Source organism: Eulemur rufifrons, chromosome 30, assembly GCF_041146395.1.
Source record: "Eulemur rufifrons isolate Redbay chromosome 30, OSU_ERuf_1, whole genome shotgun sequence".
Taxonomy (NCBI): Eukaryota; Metazoa; Chordata; class Mammalia; order Primates; family Lemuridae; genus Eulemur; species Eulemur rufifrons.
The window spans coordinates 119,893,188-119,918,947 of NC_091012.1; the positions used below are offsets into that span (position 1 = coordinate 119,893,188).

General features: G+C 35.6%; 1 protein-coding gene and 1 non-coding gene across 2 annotated transcripts in view; both read right to left on the reverse strand.

Moving 5' to 3' along the window:
• IL1RAPL1 (interleukin 1 receptor accessory protein like 1) overlaps nt 1-25,760 on the reverse strand; it is a 1,283,297-nt gene that overhangs the window by 574,682 nt on the left and 682,855 nt on the right. The window lies entirely within an intron of this gene.
• On the reverse strand, nt 2,703-2,806 carry LOC138379366 (small nucleolar RNA U13). Its single transcript, XR_011232129.1, has one exon. It is a non-coding gene; the product is annotated as a small nucleolar RNA U13 (small nucleolar RNA).

Below are 25,760 nucleotides of genomic sequence, written 5' to 3' on the forward strand. Positions count from 1 at the left end.
GAATAAAAGGAAAATCTTTGTTGGAGAAATGTGCAAGGCTTGGTGACTGATTGAATGGGGTAGCGAGGAAGCAGGGAACAAGGATGACTCCTTTGTTTCTAATCTAGGTGATTATAAGGATGTTATGCTAAGAGAAGAACGAGAGATTCATATTCAGTATGAGTTTGTACATGGTGAGTTTGGTGTGCCTCTGAAACCACTACATAGAAATATATGATGGAGAAGTGAGGGTTAGAGATGGCATGAGGACACCAAGAGGGTGTGTAGAGTGAGAAGAGTAGAGGAACTAGGATGGAAGTGTGGTGGAACCTCTACCTAAAAAATGACTGTAGGAATAGGAGCTCATGAAGGATGCTGACAAAACATTCACAGGGGAAAGAGAACAGAGAATAGAGTAATAAGAGGCAAGCATGTATACTTTCTAAGACAGAGTAATGAACAATGTTAAGTGCAGAATAGAGACTCAGTAAAAAAATAAGTAGCACATGTTTACTATATTCACCAATATGGAAGCCACCGTTGACTATCAAAATAATGGTTTCTACACCATGAAAGGTAAAAACTAAATTACAGTGGATTAGGAAGAAGTGGGAGATTAGATCATAGAGATAGAGAATTGAGATTACTCCCTTAAAAAGATTGGCTCAGAAAAGAAAAAAATGAAGTGGCAGTTCTATGGCGAAGAGGAAAAGATGAAGATGACCATAGAGTTGAAAGAGAATAGGAACAGATAGAATCAAGAATGAAAGTGAAATAATTATCTCCTAATAGAATGAAAGATAAGACTCTCATTCCCTGAGTCAGGAAAAATCATGAGGTTGGTTGTGATCATGAATAAATTGATAATTAGGATATAGGGAAGATAAGAACATTCATATCTGATGGTCCCAAATGCTTAAAAACCTATCAGGTGGGATATCACCTAAGGAGAGAGGAAGGAGGAGAAGGGTTGAATAGGAAGCTTGAGAAAAATAGTTCAGTTTTGAATTGTCCTTCAGGGACCTAGTAGGAGAACCAAGCTCAGACAGTTTTGAGGAATGACTCTTATTTTTCAGCCAGTTATGGGGTTGCTGTTTTTTAACTGTTTTTTAGATGTGAAACCTAAGTCTCTGAAGGGTTAAGATACTGCAGAAGGCCACACTTGGTCATGACTCTGGATGACCAGAGATGGTATGAAAGAACCAGGCCTAGACCAGAAGAAATACCCAGTGGAACAGTGAGTTAAATTGTTTTAAGGCATTAAGTTTTAGAGTGGTTTATTATGCAGCAAAAGCTAACTGATACAAATCTTTGAATATAAAATGTTGAATTTGGAATATATGTGCCACTGTGAAAGAGTACATGTAATAAACACACAGCAAGAGAATGCAACTTCATGAACTTGGCTTCTGTTATTTTTTTTTCTATTATGAAGACTCATTATTTATTTGTTTCATAATATAATTGGAAAATTAGAGGGTTTTTTTTGCAAAAGCATGATTTTTATTATAAGAATTAAGTTTCACAACAGGGAATATGGTCCAGAAAATAATTTTCAAAGGTTAGAATATTAATCAGAAAGCCTTATTTAATAACAAATGATTTAAATTGACTTGTATCTCTTATATTTTGATTTATGCCTCTATTTATATTTGTTCCTTCTTTTTCTAGGCAAAGATCTATCTCATAATTGGCACAAATACCTTTTCTACAACACTTCCTAAAATATGGACATAGAGCAATTGCCAAAAAAAAAAAAAAAATGTTGAGTGGCATGTTAGAGAATTCTGGGTTATTAAATCAAGCCCAAATTTAATGAATTATTGCCTCAATTTATTACTCTTTCCAAAAACATGATATAATCTAACCCACATATACAAAACAAACCTCTTTTTAGATAATTCTAAATTATTTGTGCTAAAAGAGAATACTGTTGACACCATATACACATACATACCCCCATACATATATATACATATTCATATTTTTCAAAAATATAAAAATTAGCAATTAAAGTTGCTCCTGTACCTGTGTTTATAAATATCTATCAATGTACTTTACTGTTACAGGCTTTATCTATACTAAAGGTTGGCTTCCTTTTAGCAGTTGTAAACTTCTTCAAATGATGTCAGCACTTTTGCTAGAGGTGAGTTCCTACTAACAGCCCTCTCAGGAAACAACATGTAACCCATTTCTGGTTCTCTGGAGCCTCTCAAATTACCTCTTTTTTTTTTTTTGAGACAGAGTCTCACTCTGTTCCCCCGGCTACAGTGCCGTGGCGTCAGCCTAGCTCACAGCAACCTCAAACTCCTGGGCTCAAGCAATCCTTCTGCCTCAGCCTCCAGAGTAGCTGGGACTATAGGCATGCGCCACCATGTCCAGCTAATTTTTTCTATATATATTTTTAGCTGTCCATATAATTTCTTTCTATTTTTAGTAGAGATGGGGTCTCGGTCTTGCTCAGGCTGGTCTGGAACTCCTGAGCTCAAACGATCCGCCCACCTCGGCCTCCCAGAGTGCTAGGATTACAGGCGTGAGCCACCGCGCTGGGCCTCAAACTACTTCTTGAAAGAAAATATTTTCTTCCTGTGGGCAAAATTCTCTCCATACCTTTTAGAAATAAAAAAATAATAATTTTGTCGGCGACTTCTCATAATGGTTAAAGGAATGCAGATCACCCTGATCTTGGTCTTTAATCACTCCATTTTTTTAAATTTTTTTCATGTCAGATGGGTAATGTGCCAACATCATAACAAGGTTTGAGGGAGGCACATCTCACGCATGCGTGTGAAAACCCAATCATCATGCTTAGGAACTATAAAAGGACCAACATCAATTTCCTTAATTCTCTACCCTAAGTATAATCAAAACCTCTTAGAAATCCTTTGCCTTGGCATCAAGTTATCTGGAGACCTTAAAGACATGTTACTTCTAACTAACATTTAAGAAAAATCATCATACATAAGACCAACATTGTAGCTTTTGCAAACATTATATAGTTTTAATCATAAAATATATTCAATTCTTAATTTTTATAAGAATAGAAATTATTTAGGCCGGGTGCGGTGGCTCACGCCTGTAATCCTAGCACTCTGGGAGGCCGAGGCGGGTGGATTGCTTGAGGTCAGGAGTTCGAGACCAGCCTGAGCAAGAGCGAGACCCCGTCTCTACTAAAAATAGAAAGACATTATATGGACAACTAAAAATCTATATAGAAAAAATTAGCCGGGCATAGTGGCGCATGCCTGCAGTCCCAGCTACTCGGGAGGCTGAGGCAGTAGGATCGCTTAAGCCAAGGAGTCTGAGGTTGCTGTGAGCTAAGCTGACGCCACGGCACTCACTCTAGCCTGGGCAACAAAGTGAGACTCTGTCTTATTAAAAAAAAAAAAAAAAAAAAAAAGAAATTATCTAATTTTTTGGGGTAAGCAATGATATTAATGACATCATGATAATGAGTTACTTAACGTAAAAGGGATCATATTAGCTTCCTTTTTGCATGATTATGAGGCTTTAAACATGCTCAAATATACTCTTTAATCTTCTACTTAAGCAAGGAACATAATCTTCATTGTTGTAACGTTATTTTGGAAGATGCTTTGGTTCAGAATCTTTTGTGTGATTTTCTTATATGAACCAAAGCAAATTAATTCATTAAGGTTTTTATGATTTTTTTCAGAAATATGTATTTTTTTTCCATTTGGACCTGAATATAATTAATATATAAAGTAGTGGTCTTGAACCTATTTGTTGGTCTTGTACATTGAGGAAAATTTGATAAAAGTTGTCTATTGTTTCCCCATAAAAATTGATATATGCACATGAAAATAAAAATGTGTATACAATTACAGCACATTTGGGTGACCTCTGAATTCCCTGTGGGTTCTTGAACCAAAGGTTAAGATTCCCTTATGTAAGGTATTCAAAATCAATAATACATTTATTTATGTGGTGTGTCAATGTGACTTTGCACTCAACACCAAAATTTTTTTAAAAATCAGAAACAAAATACAAAATATATATGTCTTCCTTTCTTCTGTACCCTCTTGATTCCCTTGCTTTCCCCAGTTCTGAGGCTATATGCACACAGCAACAGTTAGTTATTTCTAACTATAACAACTTCTCACCAGAGAGGTAATTTTAAGAAACTATTTGTTGACTAGTCCCTAAATAAGCACATTAGAAAAATAAAGTAAATTAAAATAAAATAAAAGTGACATGAACTTTGTCAGAACCCCCAAAATCAGTAATGAAAGGAATTTTGCTGTTATCTGTTTCTTCATCAGGAGCCAAAAAAGAGATAACATCAAAATGGCATTCATATCAACTTCATAATGCAATAAATGGGAACACTCATCAAGCTTTATGCTGAACTTCTTTGTTGTTTTTAATTACTTTGTTATTGATAAGAAGCATATGTACTGAGAAAATAAAAGAGACATTTAGAAAATTATATTTAGGTTAATATATAGGATGCATACATACATATAAAATACCATATGTATATGTGTATCTGTGTGTCTGTATATATATGGAATACATATGGACTATATATGGAATATATATGTGGCATAGAGAATATATATGTGGAAAAAGGTAACAATATGAAAGTCTTTCATTATCACTTAAAAGTTGACATTTGTTCTATTCATTGGCTATAAAAGGTGGCAAAATTCTAACAAGAGGTTAATCTAAAAACAATTGAGTTATCAAAATAATTTTTGCCCTATAATTATGAATATTTCCCCGCAAATATTTTTTAAAGTGGGAAAATTCTAGAACATGTTTTACTGGCTCTTGGAAAGTTTTATCTTTGCATATTTTGCCACCAAATTTAGAAAAAGTGAGCAGCATAACATTATCACTTATGGTATAACAGTTATTCCTGTCATATTATGATTAGCCCTGATTGAAATGACATTTCCAACATGTACCAAAATTGTGAAAATGGTAATTACATTCTGCATTTATATGAGGTTATTCTTTTAGCCTACCAATTTATTATACAAGTTTCATAGGCATCTTTCTGTGAAATAAAACAAACATTGAACTCTCTGCATGCTTAGATTATTGTTGTCACTTTGTGCTAATTCCCACTTACTTTATGCCTGCCAATAATTATTATAGATTGGTAAGTTTATACTAATGAAACAAAGGGAAAATACCTCATCAAATTCATGTCGAGCAGTTTTGTATTAAAATGTTTTCCTTCTTTCAAAATAATGTACAGATTATGTATTCAGCATGCACAACTCTTCTGTAATCCTCCATTATGTTCTACCTTTCCATAAATTAAGGAGATGTCTATATGATTCAAATCAGTTAAGTAATCTCTTCCTGAAAAACATTCAGCCACAAAGAAAATTTCTCTTGGGATATAATGGTCCACATTTTCAAAAGAAAGGTAAAATCTCTTATGGTAGCTATATGCTGTATCTATATAAACTATGAATTCAATTTCAGATATTTGTTGAAATTTTCTATGAATGAAGGACAGTGCTAGGTTAACAAGACTTAGTTTTGAGTATCAATTTTATCTCAGATAGCTGGGTGCTGGTTGCTAGGTCACTTACTCTGTTTGACCCTCATTTCCTCATTATTTAAATGAAGATAATATTAATATTGCTTACTTTCCAAGTATGTTTTCTCAAATAAGGCACTGCTTGTCACAGGGTTTCATTAAGAGTATCATGGCCAGGCACGGTGGCTCACAGCTGTAATCCTAGCACTCTGGGAGGCCAATGCAGGAGGATCGCTTGAGGTCAGGAGTTCGAGACCAGCCTGAGCAAGAGCGAGACCTTGTCTCTACTAAAAAATAGAAAGAAATGATTTGGACAGCTAAAAATATATATAGAAAAAAATGAGCCGGGCATGGTGGCACATGCCTGTAGTCCCAGCTACTCAGGAGGCTGAGACGGAAGGATCGCTTAAGCCCAGGAGTTTGAGGTTGCTGTGAGCTAGGCTGATGCCATGGCACTCTAGCCCAGGCAACAGAGCGAGACTCTGTCTCAAAAAAAAAAAAAAAAGTATCATATATATTATTGTTACCTCACAGAGGATTATAAGCAGGCTAAAAAGAGAAAATATATGGAAAAGATTGAACAAAATCTTTACAATACCATGCAAATGGAAGTGGTACTATTATTATTAAGTTCAGACATGCACACACGTGCTTGCTGCTAAGGCTGAAAGATTTCTCCAGCTTCCCAGAAGACATATTGTATTTAATGTACAATTTTGTCCTCTTTTACTTACATATTCACTACTGATCCCACAGGGAACGAACAAATCAACAAATATATCGCATGAAATCAGAAGCATAAATTTTGGTAAATTTTATTTCTATTTCTGATTGAAATTGCTGTCACAGCTACAATTCTTATCCTTCCTTCATGTATCAGTAGATGCTATTCTAAACAAGCCATTATGTACAAAAAATATCTTCCAATCAACATTTATATATAAACTATATTCTCTAAATGAAAATAAAATAAGAAAAGCCAAAGGTGGTTAATTTCCTAGATAAATTACTGGAAAACATTGGTCCCTGGACCTTTGAGGGATTTAAAAAAAAAACCTAAAAAACAAACTAAATTTCATTGTCAGGTTAACATTGCTGTCTTTGACAAAATGTAACATATATTGCATATTTTCTGGCATTTTTCTCGTTACCAGCAAAAAGCCGGCAACCATATTATCCTTCCCCTTAACTTAGAGTCAGGTTTCACCAACTGTGACACAACAGCCCAAATTATTTGGGGAGAATTAAAGAACTCTTCCATGAATTATGATTACAGTCATCAATCCTGCTTATTCTTCTCACTTTATAATTCAATATCACAAATAAAAATCTACATGCTTGGGCTTTCTGCCTGCCTGTAATTTTCATTTTTCATAATATGCTCCAGGATCTCTGGCAATGGGGCAAGGAGAGAAGTTTTGCCAACCTTGAGGTTATCTCCAAAACTGACAACTTTTGTCTTTTTAAACGTTCATCAGAGATAGTTCATAAATGCTGTCATTTCCTTTGGTTCTGGAATGCTCACAATAGCAAGTTTCTCAATTCAGAAGTCAGAAACAAAAACCAATACTTAGAAGAGTAGAGGAAACATTTTGGAACTGAGAAAGCAGTCACACATGGCCTGAGCGCACTGGGGTAATACACAAAGGAAGAAAGAAGGCAGACTGCTAAAAATTTTCAGAAAGAGAAGCGAGGGACCACATAGCTGTGCCCAGGGATGTGAAAGAAGTAATGGCTCAGGAAGCAGTCATGATTTATTGGGAAGCTCCTTACACTTAACACCTTCAAACTTGTCATCTTTATATCCATTCCATACCTACTGCTCTTGCCCCTGTAGCTACAAACCCTTGGGCTGTTCTCTGAGCTCTCTCTTCTTTATCCCAATACCTTAGCACATCCTAACATCTACTTCTGTCTTTTGAGTCCATCCCATCTCATGTCCACTGCCCCTAGCCTTAGCCTATGACTCCAGTATCACCAGGAATATCTGAAGAGTCTCTTTCCTTTTCTCCTGTAAACCAAGCCCCAGCTAAGCAGAAATGACTGAAAACTCACTGTCCTAATTCATCCTCTCATTGTTGCTAAAATTATCTTTTATAACTTCTTTTGACTTCTTATTTCCATAATTATACATGGGAACCCTAAGAATATTGTTTAAACGGCTCATATTGGGCTTGTGACTATTGGTATTGGGTTGTAATTGTTTAATGAAGGCAGATTTCTATCCTGCTTATACATTAGTATCACTAGTAGAACTTTAAACAAACAAAATAAAAAAAAATATTTAAACATATGGATTCCCAGGCTCTAGCCCACATCAATTAAATCAGAATCTTTAGGAAGTTTGAGCAGGACAGGGATAATTTTATTAGGTTATTAAGTATGACACGTCCAATTTCTTTAAGTACTAAGTTTGACAGTTGATATCTCTGACATTTCACTTTGACACATTTTTTTTCTATTGTGAAGGTACATGCTTATTCTTTAAAACGTGTGTTTTGGCTTGTGATTATCTCTCAAAATTTTTTTTAGAGAAATTTTTGTGAAACTATAGATAAGTCAAAAATTTGTGTTATTTTTGTATTTGAGTTCCATTATGGAACCAATGCAGTGCAGCCAGCTCAAAATATCATCAAAGTGTTTGGGAAGGATGTCGCTAATGAATGCACAGTACATGGATGGTTTGAGCAGTTCCATTCTTGTGATTTTAATTTTGAAAGTGAGCCACGGTGGGTGCCCTGAGACCACTGTGGATTATGATGAGCTGAAAGCTATAGTGGAAGCGAATCCATTTCAACCTATGTGTGAGTTAGCAGCAAGGTTTGATGTTACTATTCCAACAGTATTGGACCATTTGAAACAAATTAGCAAGGTAAAGAAGCTGGACAGATGGGTACTGCATGAATTAAATGGGCATCAAAAGAGAAATTGTCTCAAAGTTTGCCTTTCTTTGCTGTCATGACATAAAGGTGAACCATTTCTATACCGTATTGTTACATGTGATGAAAAATAGATTCTTTTTGACAATTGTAAGCATTCAGCACAATGGTTGGATAAAGATGAAGTGCCAAAACACAGTCCAAAACCAAACAGTTATAAAAAAAAATCTAATGGTGTCTGTTTTGTGGTCCAGTGCTGGTATTATCCAATAGGGCTTCATGAAACCTGGTCAGTAGATTACAGTGGAAGTCTACTGCCACCAATTGGATGAAATGAGTACGTTTGTGATTAAGCAGCTGAGACTGGTCAATAGAGACAGGCTAATCCTCTTGCAAGACTTGGAAACTCTCTGTCACCCAAAGTATTCACCAGACCTTGCATCAACTGACTACCACTTCTTCCAGGCTTTGGACCACTTCTTGCCAGGAAAAATATTCAATTGTCAACAAGCTATGGAAAATGCCTTTTCCTATTTCATCACCACTCGCTTTCCAGGCTTCTTTGCTGCTGGCATAAACAATCCACCCTTAAGATGGCAAAACTGTGTCAACAGTTTAGGCACATACTTTGATAAATTGTACTACTTCTTTTTTTTTTTTTGTACTGCTTCTTGTTTGAGATATAATGAACTAAACTTTTGATTCAGACATTTCATATTTAATGACCTAATAAAAGTCTTTTCATGTGAGTCTAGTGTATAAAAATATTTGAGAACCACTAGACTGTATAATATAGAAGCTCAGCTCCTTATCTTGACAGGAAAAAAAAAACCTCTTGATTCTCTAGTTGGAACTAACCCATGTTTGTTGTAAATACTGATTACTGTTATATGTTGAATTCTTTTAATTTTTATTATAATTATCTTATCCAGACTTGTCTTCTGCTGATCCATCTAGACTTTTATGTGAAATTATACTGATTTCTCCTTCATACATGGAACCCAGCATGGAAATTAATAGTTCCTAGCCTTTGTACATACTTTTCCCTTAGCTTAGAATGATCTTCTGACTCTGGCTGTCTCATAGATTACTACTCATCCTTAAGGCCCAGGTCAAACATCAACTTCATTAGGACAGGTTTTCAGACCTTTCTAAATCTCCTGAGCTGCCTTGGCACATCATTACTATCTTATCAGAGCACTCCATGTCATAGGATAACATTTTCAAAAGTGTACAAGTTTTTGAGTGCATGGCTCTTTCATTCCCATTTGGGGATGTCTTTGAATGAATGAGTAAGAAAATGAGTTGAGGCTGGGCACAGTGGCTCATGCCTGTGATCCTAGCACTTTGGGAAGCTGAGTGGGAGGACTGCTTGAGGCCAGGAGTTTTAGAACAGCTTGGGCCACATTGAGACCCTGTCTCTACAAAAAAATAGAAAAATTAGTGGGGCATGTTGGCATGTGCCTGTAGTCCCAGCTCCTCAGGAGGCTGAGGCAGAAGGATCACTTGAGCCCAGGAGTTTGAGGTTGCAGTGAGCTATGATGACGCCACTGCATTCTAGCCCAGGCGACAGAGTGAGACCCTGTCTCAGAAAAAAAAAATAATGGGTTGATACCTTAAGAACAGTTAATTGAAAAAAGAAGATATTTAACAGTCATTGCACTTTTACTAAGTGGCAGGCATCCTGCTAAGAACTTTATACACATTATTTCACTGAATCTTCAAAACAACAAAATGAAAAAGGTGTCACTGGTATCCCCATTTTACAACTGAGGAAACTCAGAGAGGTTATCACTCAGATAGCTTAATTATTAAAGCCCCTATATCAATATGACTTTATTCTTTGTTCCAGGAAGTCTTTTTCCAAGAAATGATGCTGTAAACTAATATATAGCTTCATTGGTGGCTTCAGAAAATTCCTGAAAATATACTAGTCAACCTGATGATCAACCAGCTCTGTATCAAGATAGTAAGTTATTTATTTGGGGGAAAAGCCTCCTTTTTTGGGACAATTGGTTGTTCAACTTTATGAACTCTCTCGCTTATCCAACAGCTATTTATTCATCAAGACTTATTCCAAAATCCTAGACTCACTGGGCTTACCAGTCCTTGTCTATTATAACTTGGATTTTGCCCAATTTCAATACAATCTCTGCATTCAAAACCACTTGAACCCAGACTCTTCCCCCAAATCCTACAAATAATATCTGCCCTCAACCTCTATCTTCTGAGAAGCAACTAAGACCCTCTCAAGGTGTTTGTCTTCTTTACTGCACTAAGTAATAAACTCAGTTTTGCTTGATCAACAGGTTATACTGGTGGTTCTTTTGAGAAGGTAGCAATTGACACTAATTAATGGCACTCACTTCCAGAGACAGGAATGAATCCTGTGCTAGATCTGGGTTTTTGATAACTACCCTACACTGTCTCAGTTAATAAAATAAAATTATTTTGTAAGATCCCCATTAGTCTTCTAGCACCTGTGCTTTTAAATATTTATATTTTATTAGAGACAGGGTCTCGTTCTGTTGCCCAGGATGGAGAACAATAGGGCAATCATAGCTCACTGCAGCTTCTAACTCCTGGGCTCCAGTGATCCTCCTGCCTCAGCTTCCTATGTAGCTGGGACTACAGGCACGTGCCACCACACAGGCTAATTTTTTATTTTTTTATTAATTTTTATAAACATGGGATCTCACTATATTGTCCAGGCTGGTCTCAAATTCCTGGCCTCAAGCAATCCTCTCACCTCAGCCCCCCAAAGTGCCGGGGTCACAGGCATGAGCCACTGTGCCTGGTAGGCATCACCTGTGTTTTTAATATATGTATAATTGTTTCCTAACACTTAGGTTCCTGAGGAAAAAATAGTGTCTACAATTGTAGATTGTTTGAACTGTGCATTGACATGTGAAAAAAGGAAGGTTTTGATATGAATGGATAAACTTCATCCTTTGAAGTTTGAAAGAACGAAGACTGAGGGCAGGATTTGGGGAGTAGATTAGTGTTGTCAAGAATGGTGAGCTCTTAGTAATATTTATAGGACTTTTATACATTCGTTGCAGTATGTATCACTTTCTTAATCTTACCACTTTTTTAGGCTTCCTGGACAGAGAATCATTTCCTAAAATAATAGTTAATACTTATTGGGTGTTTACCATATGCTAGACACTGTTCTAGAATCTTTAGATCTTAAACTGGAGAAGTAAACATGGACTGGATCTTATACGGAATTTTAAACTACTCTGATGGCTATGGAATTTAACTTGAAGGAAATTGAGAGAACTCTTGAAGAGTTTTATCTGGGGAAGGATTCTATGATGAGATTTACATCTTAGAATATCACTTACTTTGCTGAGAATGAATTAAGATAAACAGGATACAGGGAAATCAGTTGGACAGTTGTTGAAATTGGGAAAAGACAGGATATGTGTGTGTGAGTGCATGAAAGAATGTGTGTGTGGGGGGGTATGTGTTTTATTGAGGACTAAAACATGAAAGGCCTGTTCCTGCTCTCAGGTCACAATTTTGACAGCTATTTTAACACTGTAGATTATATAGAAAACTTTAAACCTTTCTGGTTAATATTTGTTTATGTCTTTTCATCTCTGGACTGTTAGCACTAATACTTTTAAAGTAAGAAGGGCTTGTTTCTGTGGTGTATGTGTAGTGTGAATGGATTTGAACAGGTAAAGTAGTCGGGGGTGGCAGCAAGGAAGTAGAAAATGTTAAGGGCATCTAATTTTCAAATCAATCTGTAAAAACAAGACTCATTCCTTTGATTTGAAGGTCTAAATAAGCAACCCACAAGAATCCGAGCATGAATTATGATTCCAGGACTTAGCTGGAAGAAGACAGGTAAAGTGTTAAATCCTAGGGAGAGGAGTAAGAGAAATAAAAATGAAAAGGACCCCTCTTTTTAACCAGGCATTGTCTTAGTTGTCCTCCAGTCTCCCTCTGGAATGTTTCCCCATGGCAAATTTTGATTATGTGTTCACCGTTATATTCCCATGTCTTCTGTGTTTCTTGGAATTTACCAGATTGCTTGTAATTATCTCTTATTAATCTGCCTGTCCCATTAGAAGTAACTCGATAAATGAACAAGACTGTATCTCAACAGTGCCAAGCACTCAGCTCGGTAGGTGTTGTTTGAATGGATACGTATATGCATAAGCAAATAAAGTATGGAATAATGTGTAAATGGCCTGAAATATCTTATTCTTTTTTACTGTTGATATAAAATTTGTGAAAACTGTACTCCCATGTTTTTCTCAGAATATAAATAGAGTTTCTTGAACAACTAAATTTGGGAAATTCTAGGTTTGGGAAGGATTTGTTCTTTAAACAAAAAATAAATAAGTAAATATTTTCTTTGTTCTTAAAGGATCTGGAGTAGTATTGTCCAAAATTATAGCCCCTAGAAACATATGGCTATATAAATTAATTTCTATGAAAAAATTTAAAATTCAGTTATTCAGTTGTACTAGTCATATTTTAAGTGCTTAGATATGTAGCTATTGGCTACTGTTTTGGACAGCACAGACATAAAATATTTCCATCATCACACTCAAAGTTCTATTGGATAGTGTCAATTGCACTGATCTAGACAGACCAGTATCCCTGAAAACAATCTTTGGAAAGCCCTTGTAGAGTACACTGCTCCTAAGATTTCTCTATATGGGAATTTTTAGACTACAAATTGTAATGCAACTCTGTCATGTTCTTTACTGCTTGGTTCATACCGATTACATTAATACTTAAAATAAAGGAGGTAGTTGATTTTCAAATTAAATGTTCATTTATTGAGTACTGATTATGTACAGAATGTCTTTTATACTTGAAATTTGTTAACAATGATGACAAGACAAAAATAATCAAATCAAAAATCTTTATGCACATCTTCCAGGAGCTAGTTTAAAAACTGTTGTATATTGCTTAGATTTCTACTTTTGGTAATTTCTAATTGTGAAGAGTGTTTCTAGAAGGCAATTTGCCATACTCTATTTTAATCCAATCATTTGGATATTTCTAGGTATTTCATGGGGAAAAATAATAATTTAGGAAATGGAGATTAGAATTTTTAGTTCATTTTCTCAGACAATGAAAAAATAAACCTAGTATAGCATCAAAGAAAAGGACTTTTATACATTTATAATACATAAATGAGTACCTGGAAGGATTTAAATATATTAAGGTAAATATTTCTCCTGGCAATACAGAAGTAAAGGCTCCAAGCTTCATTTATTATATAGCTGAATTAGAATTCAAGTTAACTTTTGAATTTACAAAGAAAATTTAGAAAGAGGATTAGAAGCTACTTTATGAGGTGGTAATAAACTGTTTATTCTCTGACTCTTCTAAGTTCTCCTAATATTTTGTTACCACGTACTTTTCTTATAATTTAAATTGCTTTTTTTCCTGGTGTGATTTCTCAACTGAGCAACTCTTGGAACAATGACATAAAATACTTAACATTGTCATACTTTTTATTCATTGCCTTCTCCATTATGTTCATGCTCACATTCCAAAGACAATTATTTCCATTTATCCCTCCCTTACCCCATTAGTCTTCCCATGCTGTCTCATTAGTCAGATTCCAGAAATGATTTTTTTGCCTTTTCCAAATTTGTGTTTTAATGTATTTATTTGTTGCTATTTTGCTTTGTTTTCTAGTTTCAGTTTCTGTGATTTCTGCTTGTTCTAGCAACCATTATAGGAGAAAAAATCACAACATAATTTTCATAAATGTAAAATCATGAACCTCATACAAATATAGAGTGAGCAAATGTCAACGGTTTAAAGGGAACCAGAAGGATGACAAAGTTGGTCCAAAAAGAATATCAGAGATTGTTATATATAGTCAGTGAAATTGACCAAGGTGGCCTTAACATGCCCCTCAGCTTGACTAAACTTTAGATAGGTTTCTTTCTGATTATAAGCCTCCCATCTTCCTTTTCTTTTATTTTAGAAAACTTTCAGTTATAATTTTATCCTCTGCCCCTTTGAGATGTAAATCTTATACAACCTAGGAAAGTCTTTCTTAAGCACCTGGGAGCTATCCCTTTGAAACCTAAACATCAAGAAACATAGTGTCCCTAACTACCAGTCTCTGTGGGAGGGTGGGAGCCTAACTTGGGCAAGCACCAATTGGCAAACACATATAGCCTAGCCACCTTGACCAACCTTTTATTTAGTGTCTTCTAGTACTTTGTCTCTAGCTCACCCCAATGCTTAAACCCTCCCCTGCCTTTCGTTTCAATGGAGTGTACTTTCTGGCCCCTGTTGCAATAGTCTTAACCCATATTGCAATAGTCTTGAATAAAATCTTCCTCGCCCTTTGTAACAAAGGTCTGGCACAGTATCTCTTTGACTAAAGAAAAAGTGATAGAATAAGATTGCAAAGTTAGATTCAAAATTGACTAATGTCCTATAGGACTGTGGTGGCCCAATACCAGTCTGTAGCCTGTTAGGAAAAATGGGGTCATGCATCTCTGTCTGAGCTCTGCCTCCCCTGACCCCAATCTATGGAAAAATTGTCTTCTATGAAACCGGTCCCTGTGCCAAAAATGTTGGGGACCACTGCTAGGGGAATAAAACTGCAACCTTTAGTGTTTCCTTTTCTTCTAAAGAGAATTTATATCCCTCTCAAAAAATATATTTGTAACTTACCAGTTTTCTATAAGTTAACATCTCACTTTCCAGATTCTGGGATAATAACCCTCATCATATATTATTCTAATGCTATTTTGAAGTAACTCAATATTCTTAAGGTTTCAGAAACTTCTTGTCAAATTCTGGTCAAGCAGTCTCCGTAAATTTTATTTTCTTTAATTTTTTTTTTCTAAAGCTTGGAAGGTCATGACTTTATTTCCTCTGGAAGTTTTCTGATAGCATATATGTAATAAATTAGTTATTTGTCTTTTTTCATCAATTTATAGATTTAATTAATTCTAAGATGCACATTTTGTTTGTATTTTATCATCTCTAAAATCGGGGATGTCTTTTACAATTGCTGTGATAAGAAAGTATGTGTCATAGTTCATTGGTACAGATATTGATTGTATCTCTTACAATATTTGGTATCTTATATTCAGTGAAATAAGATAAGTGCCTGGAGAGAATTTAGGAAGGTTTCTATCAAGGGAAAAAAATGAACAAATGATGACAAATATTTCCACTTATCAAAATAAACTTCTGCAATTGGGTGTCCAGTTATTTAAGTACCCATGATGACCCAAATTTTACACTCATACATTTCCCATTTACATTATGTATAGTTCAATCTTAGTTCCAAATCACACTTCCTGTAGTTTTCCTTTTTCTCTGTTGTTATGGCTTTTCATATTTACTATCTTATTTCCTTCATCTCCTTATTTCATCAAAATGTATTTAAATCCATTAAGCTATTTGTACATAATTTTTGTAATTTTTATCTTTTATTTAAAAAAATTATTTATTTATTTTTTTCAAGACAAGGTCTCACTCTGTTGCCTGGGGTAGAGTACAGTGGTGTCATCATAGCTCACTGCAGCCTCGAACTCCTGGGCTCAAGCAATCCTCCTGCCTTAGCCTCCCAAGTAGCCAGGACTATAGGCATGCCACAATGCTCAGCTTTTTTTTTTTTTTTTTAAAGAGATGGGGTCTCCTTGTGTTGCCCAGGCTGGTCTCGAGCTCTGGGGCTCAAGCGGTCCACCTGCCTTGGCCTCCCAGAGTGCTAGGATTACAGGTATGAGCTATCATGCCTGGCTTCATAATTATCTTAACAATTTTATTCATGAATAAAATATTGAATACTTCCAAAGGGAATAAATTCATGGCTTCCCAAGCTTCATCAATAAAGAAAGAAAAAAAGCAGCGAAATAAGCTTAATCAGTATTTGACAAAGTGTTTCTGAAACTTTCAGGGTTAATTGAGTTATTTCAAAAGAACATTAGAAAAATATATCTAAAGTGTCATTAATTCATACTATACTTAGGAGAAGAGTTAACTAGATGAAGAGGGTAGGATGGAGATTCCAGATAGACTGAACAACATAGACACCAGCACAACCACATGAAACAGCTACTTAAAGTAGTTCTGTGTTGCTGATATGAAAGATTAGTAGAGGAAAGTACCTTGAGGGGACACAAAAGTAGTAGCTATAGGAGAGATGATAAAAAGCCTTTGTGCTTTAACAGAGTTTAAATATTATCCTGAAAGCTTGAGAAATCTGAAGGATTTTTTAAACAGAGAGTAACAAGTTCAGATTTATATTGTGTAAATATCACTGTCTAAGCAGTGAGGAATAAAAATGTAAGACAGCTGGCTCGCAAGCAATTAAACATGTGAGGATTAATGAGAGATTATACTAAAAATTAGTAATAGACACTGAGGATCTGAAGTTCTTGTTCATCATCAACCCAGCATAAAAAGCATATGGATTCTATGGTCTGTGGTTCTGCCTTCACCCCAACCAAATGAGTCATCCTCCTCAAAGAGATAGTGAGGTTAAACTCATGATGTCTGTAATCCTTATTTTCACAAGTCAATACCAAAATTGTAAGCATCACCTCCGCCAAAACACACACACACCTTTCCTGCATTAGCTTGTCCATAATGCTCTGTTATTCACTCATTCATTCATTCATTCATTTATTCAATCATATTCAGTGGCTACACACATCCCATGTCTCAGACTCTTTCACTGTACCCTTTGGTACAATATTTCCATACCCAAATGACTACCCTAAATCCTCAGCATCCCCTTTTCTTCCTGGCATTCACCCAATAAAACCTGGATCTCCTCTATGATTATCATGTCCCCTGCAGCCATCTCAGGTGGTGCCTATTTATTTCCTCACACTTTCTGCATTTCAAAGATAGGAGCTGGGGTTGGTGTTCTTCCTTCCTATTATGGCTCCTAAATAATGCCTCATCCACTCTTTTCTCCAAAATCCTGCCCTTTTGAAATGTATACCAGTTGGTTCTATACTGTTTTGCCCTCTCAGCTCATCTGCAACCTCATTAAGAAAGGCTTTGATCCCTGGTTTACAGATTTCCTCCTCATCTCCAAGCTCTGCCATCATCCTTAGTGTCTTCAAGATGTATAAGAATGATCAATAACAACACTATGTATGTTCATCAGGATAGACTAGATTATAAACAACCCCCAAATTCTAGTGGCTTTTTAAGAGCAAAGGTTCATTTCTCAGGTTGGTTGAGGTTTATGTTCTATGTCTCCATACACCAAAGAACAAAGTTTGATCTCACTTAAATTAACACAAACTCGGATAAGCCTCTCTTGATTTTCCAAATCACCATGTCAATAATACCTGATTATAACATCACACATAATCATGTTTCTTTTCTCTTTAACAGCTGTTATTTATGCAATTTTATGTGTCTTTTTGTGTGATTTCCCATTGGGTTTCTTACTCATTTCTCTGAGTCCTATATGGGCAGAGGCTATGTCTGTGTTTACTTACCTTAGGTTCATCAATGATTATCAAAGTGCTAGGCATATAATCAGCATGAAGTAAGTATTTATTGAATTAAATAATAGGTAGAGGGATGAATAGATGAATGGTGAAGACATTAATTGTACATACACATGCACTGAAAAGTAGAAGGTTTTACAAAAGGAGTAACAAACTCTAGTCACTTGAATGTGAGATGCCTATGGGAAATCCAAGAGTAGGTGATCAGTAGGTAGGCTAAAGTTAGAAGGAGAGTTAGTATTTGGAAATATAAATTGGTAGATTAACAGAATATTTGTAGTCATTGATTTAAAAGCAGTAAATTCTTATATGACAGATTGATTACATTGAGGGCCCCAATTTATGCCCCACCTTGTATCCATGCTCCCAGTGCAATGTGACTTTGCAGCTCCTCCCAAGAAGAAGTCTATTTTTCTACCGCTTGAAGCTGGGCTGGCTTTGTGACTTTTTTTGGTCAACAGAATGTGGCTAAATTTTAGATGGTGTCCCAGTTCTGAGCCTAGACATCAAAAGGCTTTACATCCTTATATTGTCTTATATTGTTTTTCTTAGAACCCAGCCCTTCTAGATGACACACACACACACACCCACACACAAAATCTACTCTGTGAAGGATTAGAGGCCATGAGGAGAGTCCACATTTAGTAACTGAGGCCATACTAGACTAGCCTATATACAGATAACCCCAAGCATGTGGGAGATTCCAGGCAAAATGAATAGAATTCATCCACTGAGAACAGTAGTTGCATGAGACAGTCCAGCTGATCCATAGGCTCATGATCAATATTTGCTCATTGCTTTAACCTACTGGTTTTGGGAGTGGTTTGTTATACAATCATAGCTAACTGATATACCATGTTAAGAGAGAAAATTCTACAAAAATAAAATTATGAGAACCATTTTAATTTTTAAGTTTCCATAATCTTTTTAAGTATAGAAAATTTCAAACATATGTAAAATAACACTACTTAACTCCCATATGCCATCATCCAACATTTATCAACATATTGCTGATTTAATTCCATCTATTAATATATGCCTACTCATCACCCCAACAACCAACCACCACCTAGATTCTTCTGATGGAAATTCCTGATATATCTCCTTTTTCAAGGCCATGTTAAGTACATGCTTTAGAAAATACAAATTGAACTCTTTGAGGAAGAAAGTAACCCAATGCTCTGCTAGAGGCTTGTTAAAGTGATTAAAAGATATTTTAAAACAATTTCATTAAAATTAACTCTTATATAAGCTTGAACTTCAAAGGGCTGGAAAGGAAAGACAGATAAAAAAGAAATCTTTTCCTGATTGATAAAGGGGCATGTCGGCCCTGTGTATATGTAGGGATCGTCCCTGAGCAAGAATTGGCTTGAGCTCAGAGTCAGCAAAGCTGGACGTGCTTCTTGGGTCCAAAGGTTAATGGGTCCAGAACACTCCTTTAGGCCAGAAGTCAATGGGTCCGGACACGGCCCATTGACTGCTAAATACTTCTTGGAACTAAAGGTCAATGGCCTATTGAAATAGACAAACTGTTTCCTGTGGCAAATAGCCAAGGTGTGTCTCATTGTCCTGCACTCAGGTCCAAAGGTTAAGATGCCAACGTTTGCCTTCCCTTGAGCAATTTCCATAAGAAATGGAACATGTCGCCTCAGGGCTCTAAAGATAGTCACGTACCAGGAAGTAGCTGCTGGACAAAAGGTGTATAAAAATAAAGCGACTGCTGCTTTCCGTACTGCAGTCTTTACCGTCTTCATGTGTGTCTGCGTGTTTATTTCTCTGCGTGTTTATTTCTGTATGTGTCTGTATGTATGTTTATGTGTTCATCCCCCGTTCTATAATCGGGCCGCAACAACATATGCATATGGGGATTACAATTTCTTTATAATCAGAAAAGAGTTGCCACTCGAGCAAAGATACTTAACACTAATCAGACTTCTGGATGAGACTCAAGGCTTTCTTGGGACAAAAAACAGGAAAAGGTTATTTTCCATAAGATGATTGGCACATACATTGGAGGGGAGGGGAAGTAATATAACTCAAAACCAAGTTCCAATAACTTGAGGATTTTCTCACAATCAAGTGTCCCATAAGTGTGTGCGTCCCTATGGAGGAGGAAACTCCGGTTGGCATAGACAAAGAGGAGGCTCAATGAGGCAGAAATAAAATCACACATTTAGCTCTTTTTCTAAGTATATTTTCCCCCTCAAAATATAAATTAGAGTTATTAAGTGATTTAGTTGATTGAAATGTTTTAACAAAGACACTTTTTTGGTAGAGAACAAATTGTGTATGAAGTATGAAGTACAGATATTAACAAACTACTACTTACTTAGTGGCAGCTTTCCAAATAGAGGTGTGTGAAAAATGAAAGGTCTTTAACTAGATTCACTCATTCATTGATAATAAACAAATTGATAGGTCCTAGGGCCAAAATACTTGATGTGGTTTCTATTGTAAAGTTAAAATTTTGTACAAGGCTTACTGATATTTTGGTTCATGTAACCTATACAAAGATGTCTGATGTTTACCCCATTTTTTTTCAGTAGAGGCTCTGAGAGATTTAGAGTATCATCCAAGAGTCACACTATTAGAAGTTTGAAGATCTAGGAATCATGTCTTCTAGTTCTCAGCCAGTTTTTACACAGCTAAATCATAATACTTCTCTTAGCCAAAAGGCCAAGAAGCAATAAAATCATAATACTTCTCTATATAGATTTCATATTTGTATTAAAACCTTTTGATTGTTAAAACACACACGTGCACATACACATTTTACAACATCATCAACATCTATCTACTCTCTGGGAAGTCATCATTGATGATTCATCCCTAACATTCAAACCATGGCCAAATGCTATGAAAGCTTTGGCCTAGTGGTTTTCTTGGCTTTCTATGGATTCCTACTATTATGGCCTAAGTCCAGACCCTCAAAGTCTCCCATTTTGTTAGCTCTTTCACTGATGATGCCAGTACCCCATCCATATGAAGGCTTCTTTCTACAAACACTTGATATCCTCAATCTGATGGCTTTTGCCTGACCTTAATAAATCCCCCTGATTAGAGTTCATTATTGTCTTCCTATACCTTTTAGTGTAAAGTTTTAGCTCTTTAGTTTTGCAGCCAAAACCATGAACTGATCCCTTCCTACTTAGGTAGCTATATCTAAGAATAATCCAAGTCATGGGCATTTTGCTATAGTCATGGACAATTAGAAGGCATACTTAGATTCCAGCCTTAAACTATTTACTCACCTAGGATCTTCTGCAAACCTCCTTTTTCTTTTAGCTAAGTTTTAGTCCCATATCAAAACTCAATACTTATATCTACAAGAAGACTTTCCTGATTTTTATGCTGAATTACATGCCTCATTTGTGTACCCATTACACTCTGTTCTTTCATCTCTTATAACCTCTGTCATAACAGACATTAATTATTGACTGACTTAATTTTCTCCCTTGAAAGACTACAAGATGTTTGAGAATAGAGACTGACTCTGGCCATCACCTGGCCAAGAAGAATGTTCATAAATAATTTTTAAAAATATTTGTCTGAATGACTCAATATCTAGAATAATTTTCTCTATGATATTTAGGCCATCCTGCATCACCATCTCCATTTAATAAGAAAAAAATTCAAACACTAGAGCCTGAGATTCTGTTCTCAGGTGCTTCCCAAATCTATTCACAATTTTCCTTTCTAGCTTATGTCTCTTCCCATGCACCACTTTGCACTTTTCACTCTAGCCATTTATAGCTGTTGCTCTTCCTTTCTCAAAACACTTTTCCCAAATCACCATGGCTGGCATTGAGCCATGTCCACTGTGTACAATAAAATACCCTTTCCATTTCTCTATCAAGAAAGATCCATCTCATGCAGCCTCAATGCCCCCTGTTCTGTGTAACCAACCCTGAGTCTCTCTGGTTGCAACAGCACTTTGTCACCATATCTCCAACAGTATTTGCCATACAGTGATACACATAATTTTTTATGAGTCTGTCTGTTTTCCCTGGTTGATCGTGGCATCTTCAGGCCAATTTTGTGTCTTGTCTATTTTTCTTTCTATCCACAGAACAAAGTCCAGGCTTAATGTATAGTGGATGTTCAATAAATCTTTGTTAAAAGTACAAACAGAAGAGAACAATATTTCAATTGAATTACATATATTAAACAAGCATGTATATGTGTGTTTACATATATATGTCCATATATATCATTTAATGAGTGCTAATGTTGGACACTTATAAACAATATTAACATATTGATGATCAAATACTACCAATAAATCAATTTTAAAGAAAATGATAGATATCCTGCAGAAAATAATATTTTTGTGTGAGCAACAGAATACGTGTCTGGAGCAATGAACATAAATCTCCCCTAATAGGAAAGTAATCCCAAAGGTAACAATGAAAACATGTAATGACAAAAATATATTGAGTCCTTTATTGTGTAAGGGCATCAATAAAAACCATAATTCTTTTAAGATCAGAGGTCTAGTTACTGCTCAGAGTAAACAAGTCTACAGCTTCACATTGAAACAAAAGAGGGAATTCAGAGCTGTCAATTTTATAGCCTCCTTAGACCAGAGAAGACACAAACAACTCTTGCTGATGAGAAAATTATGGCAATTACAAAAATTGTCAAGGGAAAGGTATGACCATATATAAAAATTTCATGGTTTGACTTTAAGATCAGAAATTAATATTCATGATAAACATCAGAGTCAAGGACATAGAGCTTTGCACTCTAGAGTTAAAGGTCTTAAACTCTAATTTTAGAGTAGTCATTAAGTACTGTTTAGACAAACAGAATTGTTATTTCCTCCAGGGGGGCTATTAGAGTAAATAGAGAGCTGTCATATTCACCTAATTAATGAAAACAACATTCAGAGATCAAGAAAGTTTGATATTTTCAAGTCTTTACTTTGTAAGCTAAAGCCTTTGAACAGACATCCTTAGAAGCAATTTTCACTAGAAATACAATTACTTGAAAACTCCAATTTAGGAACTAGAACAACATTTTTATTCTTTTGTACCAGCTATCTACATGGGACTTCTACACTGTGTCAACAAGGTTAACACACAGGCTGTTACTCTGCACACTATTGGTTTCCTTAATTAAGAACTTTTCAGAAGGTTGACTAATCTGCCTTGCTCCTTCATTTGAAGATCACAGCAGTGGAATCTGGAAGGCACCCTGCTATGTCTTCACTACCTATGATTCCATTTGTAAATTGAATTTAGCTGAAGAGGTAAAGAGTTTTTTGTAAAAAAAAAAAAAAAAAAGAAAAACCCAAAACATTAACTATAGAGCACACCTGTCACATTTGATGCATCCTTTACATTCAGTCTTCTAATATTTTGGAAGGAGGTATAGATCTTGATGTTCATTTCCTTTGAATCATCAATTCTTAAGACTCTACTAAGTGCTGGGCACTGTGTTAGGTGCTAGATGTCTACCATCAAGAGACTATACAACACATTTGATTATATGAAGCATCACTTCCTGAATTTGTATGAGATATAATTCTCTTAAAAAGATCACTGTCTTAGTCTATTTTGTGTTGCTATAAAGGAATACCTAAGGCTGGTTATATATACAGAAAAGAGATTTATTTGACTCACAGTTCTTCAGGCTGTACAAGAAGCATGACACCAGCATCTGTGTCTGGTAAGGGCCTCAGGTTGTTTCCATTTATGGTGGAAGGCAAAGGGAAGCAGGTGTGTGCAGAGATCACATGGCAAAGAGGAAGCAAAAGAAAGCCAGAGTGGGGAGGTGCCAGGCTCTTTTTAACAATCAGTACCTGTGGAAACTAATAGAGTGAGAATTCACTCACTGCCAATGGAGGGGCATTAATCTTTTCATGAGGGATCCAACCCCATGACCAAAACACCTCCATTAGGTCCCACCTCCAACAACAGGGTCAAATTTCAACATGAGGTTTGGGGGTGGGAGGGACAAACATCCAAACCATAGTAATCACTATCACCTGTATATAAATTCTCACACTTAATGTGGATAAGAATCAGCTGTGTGTATGCTGCACCATCAGATTCCTGATCCTTGTTTCCCTAGAAATTCCAATTCAATAGGTATGTGGTAGGATCAAGGAATCTTTTTGTGTGTTTGTTTTATAAACTGGCACCTTGGTGATTTTTTTAATCTAATTATAAATAAGACTATAATTTGAGAAACATTGAGCAGCAGTGGTTTTCAAACTTTTGGGGGTCACATTTTCCTTAAATGAACTTTAAAAAACCTCTTTATTTAAAGTTGACATCTATTTTTTGTAAGTTTGAAGAAGTTATTTGCTAATAGGAGGGAGAAAATATTATATATTATATAAAGTGAAATAAGGTGAGAATTGACTAAGTGAAAGATTTCATGGCATGATTTGATGAAATAGGTTTTAAATTTCTTTCTTTGTATAATGCACATCAAATATGAAAGAAAAGTAAAATTTATCCATGAGTTTTATCAAATGCATTAAAAAAAAATCCTACAGTCCTATAAAACATTCCAATTACATCGAAACAACTCAGTATCACTACTATATATTGCTTTGGTTGTTCTGAATTAAGAATATACCAACTTGTATTAAGCTTCAAACTTATCAGAAACTCCTGTAAGACAGGCAGGAGAGGAAGATCACTGAGTTTAAGGGGCCCTTTTTTCAAATTAATATTTCAGACTATCCATCCCTTTGTTTGGCACTCTAAGTCCTTTTTACACCCTGGGGCAATGCATCATGCTATAATTTGGGAAGGGAGAGAAGTGTACCTTTCTTTTGTAAAGTGGAAGAGTGCTATTGTGAGTTTTCAGGCAATTTTAGACAAGAGTACATGTGGAAGTTGAGATTTTGGGGATGAATTTCCTTCATACTACTTTTGTGGCATAACCTCTGGAAATTTTTTGTGCAACCCCAGAAGTATTCAGATTTCAGTTGCCACAGTGCAGCCTTCAAATGTGAGCCTATACACCAAGTGAGTTGGGTCAGCCTATTATCTGGTCTTAAGGCACCCTGTTCTTTTCCTTCCCAAAAGTCAGGAGACAAGTAATTACTGCTTCAAAGGCTCTTTTCTAGAATTGACTTCCAGCTACAGGAGTGTATTCAAGTCTAGCTTAATTCTATTCTGGCTTAATTCACTGCTGTGCTTTCAATGTCTAGCCCAGTGGCTGCTGCTGTAGGGTAGATATTTAAAAATCTACTGGAATTAATTAAATGGATACAATATCAAAAATCCCTAGCCAATTTAATCACATCAACTTAGATACAACTAATTCTAAAAACTTCTACAGTAACAGAAATAGTATCCTTATTTTAATGTAAATTAATGTAAATTAATTGCTAGTTTATCATTTAGTGGATTGGTTTACAGAGTCAAGACCAGAAAGAAAGCCTAAGCCTCAATATCTAGGGTAGATGGGGTAAAAATTTGTTGTAAGATTATTGCAATCATTCTTCAAATAAAATAGCCATTGAAAATAAATTGAAATGATAATTGTATAAAATTTTACTAATTTGAAACAAATGGAAGAAGATCTGTCTGAATTATTGAAAAAAACAATTTTAAATATTTTAAATAAATGAATATCTGTGAGTGCATTGATTATAGAATCAGGAGATCCAGCTTGATTTTCAGTATTTCTGAACATTAGCTTTGGGTTTCTAGAAAGCCACCACTTAAACTCTCTGGGCCTCCTTTGTTGCTGCTGCTGTTGTTGTTGTTGTTCATTTATAAAATGAGGTCACCCCGACATTGAAATCTAAAATCCTTTCCACATCTACATTACATGATTCTAGGAAAATAAGAGCTATTTAGAAGAATTTCTATTCTAAGAAATAGCTACAAATGGCCTGTAATGACCATTTCAAAACAAAGACCAAGATCTACATGTGGCTATTCAAAA